We start from the raw sequence: 8,186 nt of genomic DNA, 5'->3' as shown, positions 1-8,186 counted from the left end.
AAAACCAACACTTTTCCTTTTAAACTTAAATTCCTTAGTTTCCAAAAATTCAGTTTTCTCTCAATGTCAATAATCAGATTATTCCATACATCATCTCTTGTTTTCTTCTCATCTTTACCCATTAGAATTCCTAAAATTTTCATTTCTTCCACTTCTTTGAATTTAAAGCAATCTTCCAGACTAGCAGCATTACCAAATTTCATGTAAACAGTTTTGTCCTCGTTCACTTTACTTCCTGAACCCTTACAAAATTCATTAACAACATTCATAACTTCTTTGACACTTTCCTTCCCCTTTACAATTATTGTGGTATCGTCAGCATACTGAAACACTTTACTTTTCTCACTTTCAATCCCCATTATCTTCTTGTTTTCTTTAATTGCTAGTCCTAATGGTTCAGATAGTAAAGAATATAGTAAGGCAGAGAGTGGACAACCCTGCCTCACTGATCTTGTAACATTAAAAGCATTTGATAAAAAACCATTACATTTAACTTTAGTCAGAGCACCCTTATATAAAATCTTGATCCATTTGATAAAATTCTCTCCAAAACCAAAACTCTTTAAAACATCAAATAAAAACACATGTTCCACCCTATCAAATGCCTTTTCAAAATCCAGACTAAACACATATCCTTCTTGTTTTTCTTTTGTCATATACCAAATAGTGTCCCTTATACTCATCGTCACATCCGCAATATCTCTTCCCTTAACAGCATAAGCTTGGTTTGTAGTTATTATTTTTGGCATTATTTTCTTCAATCTGTTAGCTAAAACCTTTGCAATTATTTTTAAGTCTGTGTTCAACATTGATATGGGTCTATAATTCTTTAAATCTGTCTTTTCACCTTTCTTTTTGTAAATGAGTTTCATTAATCCAATCCGCATTCTTTCATAAATTTCTTCCCTTTCAAAGATTTCTTTAAAAACCTCTTTTAAAATCTCTATTAAAATCCCCTTAAAACACTTATAAAATTCACTTCCTAAACCGTCAATTCCTGGGCTTTTCTTTTTATTTAGTTCGTCAATCGCTTGTTCAATTTCTTCTGCTCTAAACTCTTGTTCACATTCCTCTTTATCTTCTTCGATTACTTTTGCTTTTATTTTGTTAAGAAAATCTGTTTTTTCTTTCTCCTCTACTCCTCTTGCCTTAAAAAGATCTTCATAAAAATCCTTAATTTCTTTTAGAACATTTGCATTTCCCTGTATTATTTCTCCATTTTTTCCTTTTATCTCCTTTATCGTTTCAGCATTCCCTTTCTTTTTTTCTAAATCAAAAAAGAATTTTGTACATTTTTCTCCCTCAACCATATACTGTGCTTTACTTCGTAATCTTGCTCCTTCATATTGCTTTTCCTCTACTTCTTTCAACTTTTCTTCGATTTCTTTGATCTTTTGAATGTCCTTATTTTCTTCATTTAATTCTTTTTCAAGACTTGCTTTCAATTCTTTCTCCTTAAACCTTTTACATTTTTGCACTAATTTACAATATTCAATTGAATATTTGTTTATAGCATACTTTACATTTTCCCACCATATTCTCTTATTTTCTGCATACATTACACTGTTTTTCTCATTCTCAATAATTTCTTTCACGCTTTCAACATAATGTTTGTCCTTCAAAATTTCTGTGTTTAAAACCCATACTCCAGGCCCTCTTTGTAATTTCTCCCAATCTATGTTAAAAAATAAAAACTTGTGATCACTTAAACTTGTCTCCTCATACTTGATATCTTCAATAAAATTCTCCACATTTCTTGTACACAAAATAAAATCAATCCTCGTATTACACACAAAATTCATCACAATTTGTCTTCTTGAAAACTCTTTTTTCCTTTGATTTCTTTCTCTCCACACATCAGTCATTTTAAAATCTTCCATTCAAAATTTTAGTTCTTTTCTTCCCATATCACTCTTAAAAACCATTCCTTCCGCCATGTCTTGTTTGCTAAAAACCGTATTAAAATCTCCCGCTATTACAAATTCTTTATAATCCTTTAAAAACTCTCTTAAATGATTAAAAAAAACCTTTTTTTCTTTTTCCTCCGTCGGCGCATGTACATTAACTAAAACAATTTTCTTCATCTCATAAATTACTTCTACAACCATACATTTTCCTTTTCCATCCTTGTATAAAACTTTACTCTCTTTAAAAACGTCACTTTTCATTAAAATTGCGACTCCTCTTCCACATTTTCCATCACCGTTATTATGTAAAATCCATCCTTCCCATTTCTTTCGATAGTCCATTAAAATATCATCTTTCCAGTTTGTTTCCTGCAGTAAAATGATGTCCTGATTTTTAAAATGATCAGTTACTCTTTCAAATTTCTTAAAATCTAAAAGTCCCCTAGCGTTAAAAGTCACACATCGTAAAACCATTAAAAAAATAAATAAAATAAAAACCTTAAATACCATCATCTCAGTCCATCTCCTCTCCTCGCCTTAACACCTCAAATCTATTTTCTCTTGTCAATTGGGACTTTAATTTCTTTTTTCGCGCATTATCAATATTTGGCGTTACCTTCATTGTTCTTCTCCTCAAAGGCCTTTTTTCCCGTCTGTCCATTACTCCTGCTTCTTCCATTTCATCGTCCTCTCTTTCGCAGTCTTGTGCTGTACTCCGTTGTTCCTCGTTACCTTCTTTGTCCATTAAAACATCCAAACTCTCCGATATCTCCATTTGTGTCCTTTCTGTGTCCTTTTCCCGTACCGTTTCCTCTTGATTTTCAGTTGCTTTTTCTTCAATTATCTGCTTTTCCGCCATTGCTTCTTCTCCTTCAGGCTCTGTTGACTGCTGTTTCTCTATTTGTCTCCCCTCTTCATTCGTTCTCTCTTCTGCGTTATCATTTCTTTTATGCATTTGTCTGGGCACCTGATTATCCACCCCTCCTTCCTCTTCCTCCATCCAACACTCACATTTGTTTAGAAAATCATTGCAATCCGGGCACCTGACTGCTCTACACTGACGTGCAAAGTGTCCCAGCTCCTCGCACTTATAAGATTTAAACTCGGGGCACTCCTTCAGCAAATGTTCCGAGCTCATGCACAGCCGACAGGTTTTCACCTGATGGCTGTGCATCACCCGGAAATGCTGGGAGCCCTCCGCAGTCTCAAACTTTGTGCTGTATGGTAGTGAGACCACCTCCTTAGGGAACCTCACTCTCACGTATCTCGTACCGTCCTCTATGTCGGTGCCCGGATACACTCTCCTTTTAAGTTTTGTGATTGGCACAACCTGCCAGCTTTCTAATTTCTCTAAAATTTCATAATCATCTAGGTACCCAGGCAAATGCATAAAAGAGACAACATATTCCTTATTTTTTAGCTTTCTTACGTTGCACTGCACACCTTTAATCATTAGTCCTTCCATTAGATCCTCGCACATTTCCTCATTTTCTAAAATCAGTTCATATTCATTATTATTTCGTGGTCTCATTACCAAAATGTTCCCTTGTCCAATCATATCTGCTACTGCTTTTATTAAATCTTCCGCTTTCAATCCTTCCACATTATCAACATTCACAATCACTGTTGCTTCTTTTGCGTAAATCCTTTGCTCACCTCTTTTCTTTGCTTTTTCACCGTGCATTTCCATCTCGTTGTCTTTTTTGCTGTCCATTTTCGTTACCGTTGCTTTCGTTTTCAACATTTTCTCTGCTGTTTTCTGTTAAACTATCTTTCCTGGCGTCTTCATTTAAATCTTTTCCAGCTCGTTGTCGTTTTTCCATTCCCTTTTCGTTACCGTTGCTTTCATTTTCAAAGATTCCTCTTCTACTTTCAGTTAATCCATCCTGCCTTGCGTCTTTATTTAAATCATGTCCAGCTCCTTTTCGTTTATCCAGTCCAGTTTCGTTGCCAGTACTTTGTTCCTCAGCCATTTCAGTGTTGTTTGACATGCGTCCGTCTGATCTTTTTTTAATTTTAACTAAATACAACAAAAAACCACCTCACAGTCAGCATAAAGCTGCTGTTCGGTGGTTTAAACTCAAAATAAACACTTCACAAACAATAAATTAAACTCAAACTATAAACTAAATTCAAATTTAACAAACCCACGTGAGGGAGCCTTTCTCCCTCTACTACCGGCACAGACACTTCCTGGAACGTACCAACTAGCGGGCGTGCTCAGGGTGGTGTGGCCGTAAGCGAGTGCTGACTGGATTCGATAGACACTTCAAGACTTATGTGGCAACGCCATGACATTAGTGAACGCTTACAGAAAGAACGCATTCATGGGAAAAAATGACATAAATAATTAATTAATTGTTTACAGCACCTGGTAATCCCAGGCGGTCTCCCATCCAAGTACTAACCAGGCCCGACCCTGCTTGGCTTCCGAGATCAGACGAGAGCGGGCGTGCTCAGGGTGTTGTGGCCGTAAGCGAGTGCGGACTCGATTCGAGAGACACTTCAAAACTAATTTGGCAACGCCATGCCATGGGAGAACGCTTACAGAAAGGACGCATTCATGGGAAAAAATGACATAAATAAATATTTAATTTTCGGCAAGGAGAGGCCAGGCTGCAGTGTACAGAGGCAGCAAAGTCTGTGGCAGAGGCCCCCAGCACCGTTGTTGACCCTACATGGCTGGATCGCAAGACAGCAGAGGCGGCTGCCAAGAGGTCCGGGGGTGAGCTGTGGAAAGGTCAGCTGGTCATTGTGTTTGGGAAGTATGCTGGTCAGACCTTTAGGTGGCTTCTAGAAAACGATGTTGGCTGGCTGGTGTGGTTGCTGTTCCAGTACTGCCAGCAGGGAGAGCAGAACGAGCTGCTGAAGTGGCAGAAGGAACGACTGCTCGAGTATGCCAGAGAGTTCCCTCCTGTCACATGGGACCTTGACAGGAGGTTGAAGGTAAGATAAACTTAGTTACCTTTTAGACCTAAGTAATTAATGTTAAACAGTAACCAGTATTAGTAAAAGTATTATTTTATGAAATTATTCTATGGTTGTGTTTTGTTTTCTGCAGACAGCACAATTGAAGAAAGACCGGGCTCCTCTGACTGTCCCTGACCTCTCTCAGCAGGACCCCAACTACACCAGTGATGCCGAGTTGTTGGCTGCTGCAGGTATAGTAGAATTATGCTAAAATTAACATGAAATGACTTTGTAGTATGCTGTGGAGCTGCTAGGACTTGTGTTTGTGCCACATAAACGTCATCAGTATGTTGCAATGCAGTTGATACATTTTTGTGGTGTTCTACTCTTCAGAGACTGTCCTGGACGAGTCTGAGGCGTCGGTCAGCACGCAGCTGACCACCTGGGGAGACCTCGCCAGCTCTGTGTGCCAGGACGACAGGCCCGGACCCTCGTCCCTCCGAGAGACATCAGAACCCGGTGGCGTCGTGCTGGAGGGCTGGCAGAAGTTCTGGGAGCAGCTGCCTGAATCCACCAAAGCCCTTGGTATAGCCCCCGCGAACATAAAGTGGTTGAAGACCAATGAGACCTTTGGGCTGTTCGAGAGGGCTTCCAAGTACAAAAAATGTCAGGGGAGAGATCGCAGAGAGGAAGATCTTTAAGGAGAAGATGGAGTTCCACCCGCCCCCACCTCCTATGGCCGTCAAGGGAGCTGTGCCCAACATGCTGTCCTTCTTTACCACCCCTGCCTTCTTCTGGCGTCCGGTCGGTGTGATGAAGGCATTGATTCGCTGCCCCAACACCAACTGCCGCGCACCACCAGAGTACTACCTGGAGAAGAAAGGGTTTGGGAGCTTTGCCAGGCAAGTTTGCGGCATGAACTTCCATTACACCCTGCTGACTGAGAGGTTGATGTGCAAACACTGTCTCAAGCTGAGGGAGGAGCTGAGCCAGGCGCAAGTGGTCAACAGCGATGACGAGGAGGACGGTCCCCACCGTGCCCAGCAGCAGTACACCTGGCTGGCGTACAGTCCGCAAATTCTGATGAACCTCGCCCCGGCCATCAGAAGCATGTTCCCTGCCATAATTTGCGGCAAGCGTGCTCTGGACAGGAGTGTGGTCACCCTGATGAGCGACCGACTCAACGCAGTCTCAATGAGTAAAGTACAGAGGCTGCTGAAGCAGGGCCATGACGAGTGGTACGTGGAGCGTCGGGACCTGTACCAGACTCTCCTGTACGATGCCCACATGTCGGCGGCTGGATCATCTTCATCTCAGCGAGGTATCCTGTCGTTTGCCAGAGCAGCTGGCACTTACACCCCTCCCATCGCCCTGTCTCCACTTCCATCTGCTCGGGTCCTGAGGCGTGCGCACCTGATCCTGGAGATGGAGAAGATGCCCGTGTACAGGGACCAAATCCTCAGTACGACTGGGGAAATCTTGTGCATTGACGGCACGAGGAAGGTACGTATAGCCTAAAGTTCTTGTGATCATATGGAACAGACTGACTGTTAAAATACCACATAATGAATGTTCTGCTTTTTTTTTATAGATTCTTAAGAAGATCTACGGCGACGGCCAGGGCACCATGCAGTACGTCACCAGCGTGCTGAATGAGTGGGGTCAGTTCTTGACCACAGTGGTTGTGGCGTCCGAGTCCGAGGGGTGCTATGCACGCATGGCCAGAGGTCTGGTCGCTCGTTTTCGTCGTGCCAACGCTCCTGCTCCGAAGGTGGTGTACGCAGATAACAACTGCTGTCGGTGAGTTCAAAGAGCAGTTGAAACCTATAATGAAATAGATAATCCAACATGTAACACACCTACACAAAATGTCACAATATTATTTTCAGTGACAGCGGTCCGTCGTTCTTGGAGAATCTGTTTGGTGACTGGGTGAAGAGAGGTACCGTCATCAGGCTGGACATCCGCCACTGGCTGCACCGCTGGGACGCCGTTGTGATCAAACAGAGCCACGCCAAGTACGGGGCTTTCATGAGTGCCATGGCGGGTGCCGTGCTCGCCTACAACAAGGCGGACATGATGCTCCTGGTCCAGGCGGTCAGGAACGGTAACCCAGAGCTCTACGGCAGGTACTCTGATGAGGAGATGATGGCTTTCCTCAAGCCTCATCAGATCAGGTCGTACGTAAGGCGTATTACCCGTGGTGTTGCGGTAAGTGTGGCTCTGTGTAGGTTGCACTATACAAGCTCAAGTCTCCATATGTATACATACAATCGCTCACATTAGTTTTCTCCCCAAGCAGGTTAGTTAGCTAGCTAGTTCTACGTTTTTTTATTCACCTCAAAACGGGTTGTGTTACAGGAGACTGCTTTGGTGATAGAGTCCATCCTTGCTGAGTTTCGGGGACCAGCCGGCCTTGACATTGATGGCATTCACCTGTTTAAGTCGCCGGAGGCATTCGACGCTCACTGGGCAGTGGCCAGCAAGCACCTCAGTTGCATGCAGGTGGGTTAATGTCTTTGCAGGCATCGTGTGTCAAAACCAAACTTCAAACTTGTATATGGCAACATATCAAAAGGACACCAGAATAAATAAGTTGTAATATATGTTGTGTGTTGCAGGATCCCCCTGGCATACCGCTGTATGTGTCTGTAAAGGTGGTGGTGATGAACGGTGTCCGACTGAACAAGCACAAATGCCTGCGAGGCAGCAACTCTCTGGAGGGGTTGCACGCCCACCTGTTTAACGCCGTCCCTTCACAGCGATGTGGGATTATGCCATTTCAAGTGAGTGATTAAAACATATTTAAAGCTTTATTACAGACACATTGTCATATAGCAAATCATACGTATAATTTAAAAAGCAAAGTGTTAATGATAGTTTCAATGATACATTTTATTTCACATCTTCAGTCATTACTTGTAAACATTGTACACAATAACAGTCAAAATGGAAATTTGTTTCAGGTATACTTGGTGTCCTTTGCCGTGCAGTGGAACCACAGGATGGCATCGCTCCGTGTCGCTGGTGGTCATGGCCGGCAAACGTCGTGCTTGGATGCACGGCAGATCCAACGCATCAACCAGCAGGCCGAGGTTCTCTTCGGCAAGGAACACGTGCTGGAGCCCAACTTTGCTGCACCAATGCCGATCCCCGAAGCGTATGAGCACTCCGACGAGGAGGAGCTCCTTGGTGTCGAGTACGCCATGTGCCAGTCTACCAGCTTCACTGCCAGGGACTACTACGTGCAGAAAGGTACAGTACTTAATCACACACTTAAACAATGATGACAGATGTGGTGCAAAAAAAACTATTGTTGTGTAGACATGTTTGTGATTAATACAATTACATATTTGCAGTTGAGGAAGA

The 8,186-nt window shown here is 42.5% G+C and overlaps 1 pseudogene; it reads right to left on the bottom strand.

Moving 5' to 3' along the window:
* Positions 1-4,266: 4,266 nt before the first annotated feature.
* Positions 4,267-4,385, bottom strand: LOC135784550 (5S ribosomal RNA; annotated as a pseudogene).
* Positions 4,386-8,186: the final 3,801 nt, after the last annotated feature.

This window comes from Paramisgurnus dabryanus, chromosome 2 (genome assembly GCF_030506205.2).
Source record: "Paramisgurnus dabryanus chromosome 2, PD_genome_1.1, whole genome shotgun sequence".
In the NCBI taxonomy this organism is placed as follows: Eukaryota; Metazoa; Chordata; class Actinopteri; order Cypriniformes; family Cobitidae; genus Paramisgurnus; species Paramisgurnus dabryanus.
Note: the sequence above shows the minus strand (reverse complement) of the source record. Positions and strands in the feature narration are given on the sequence as shown.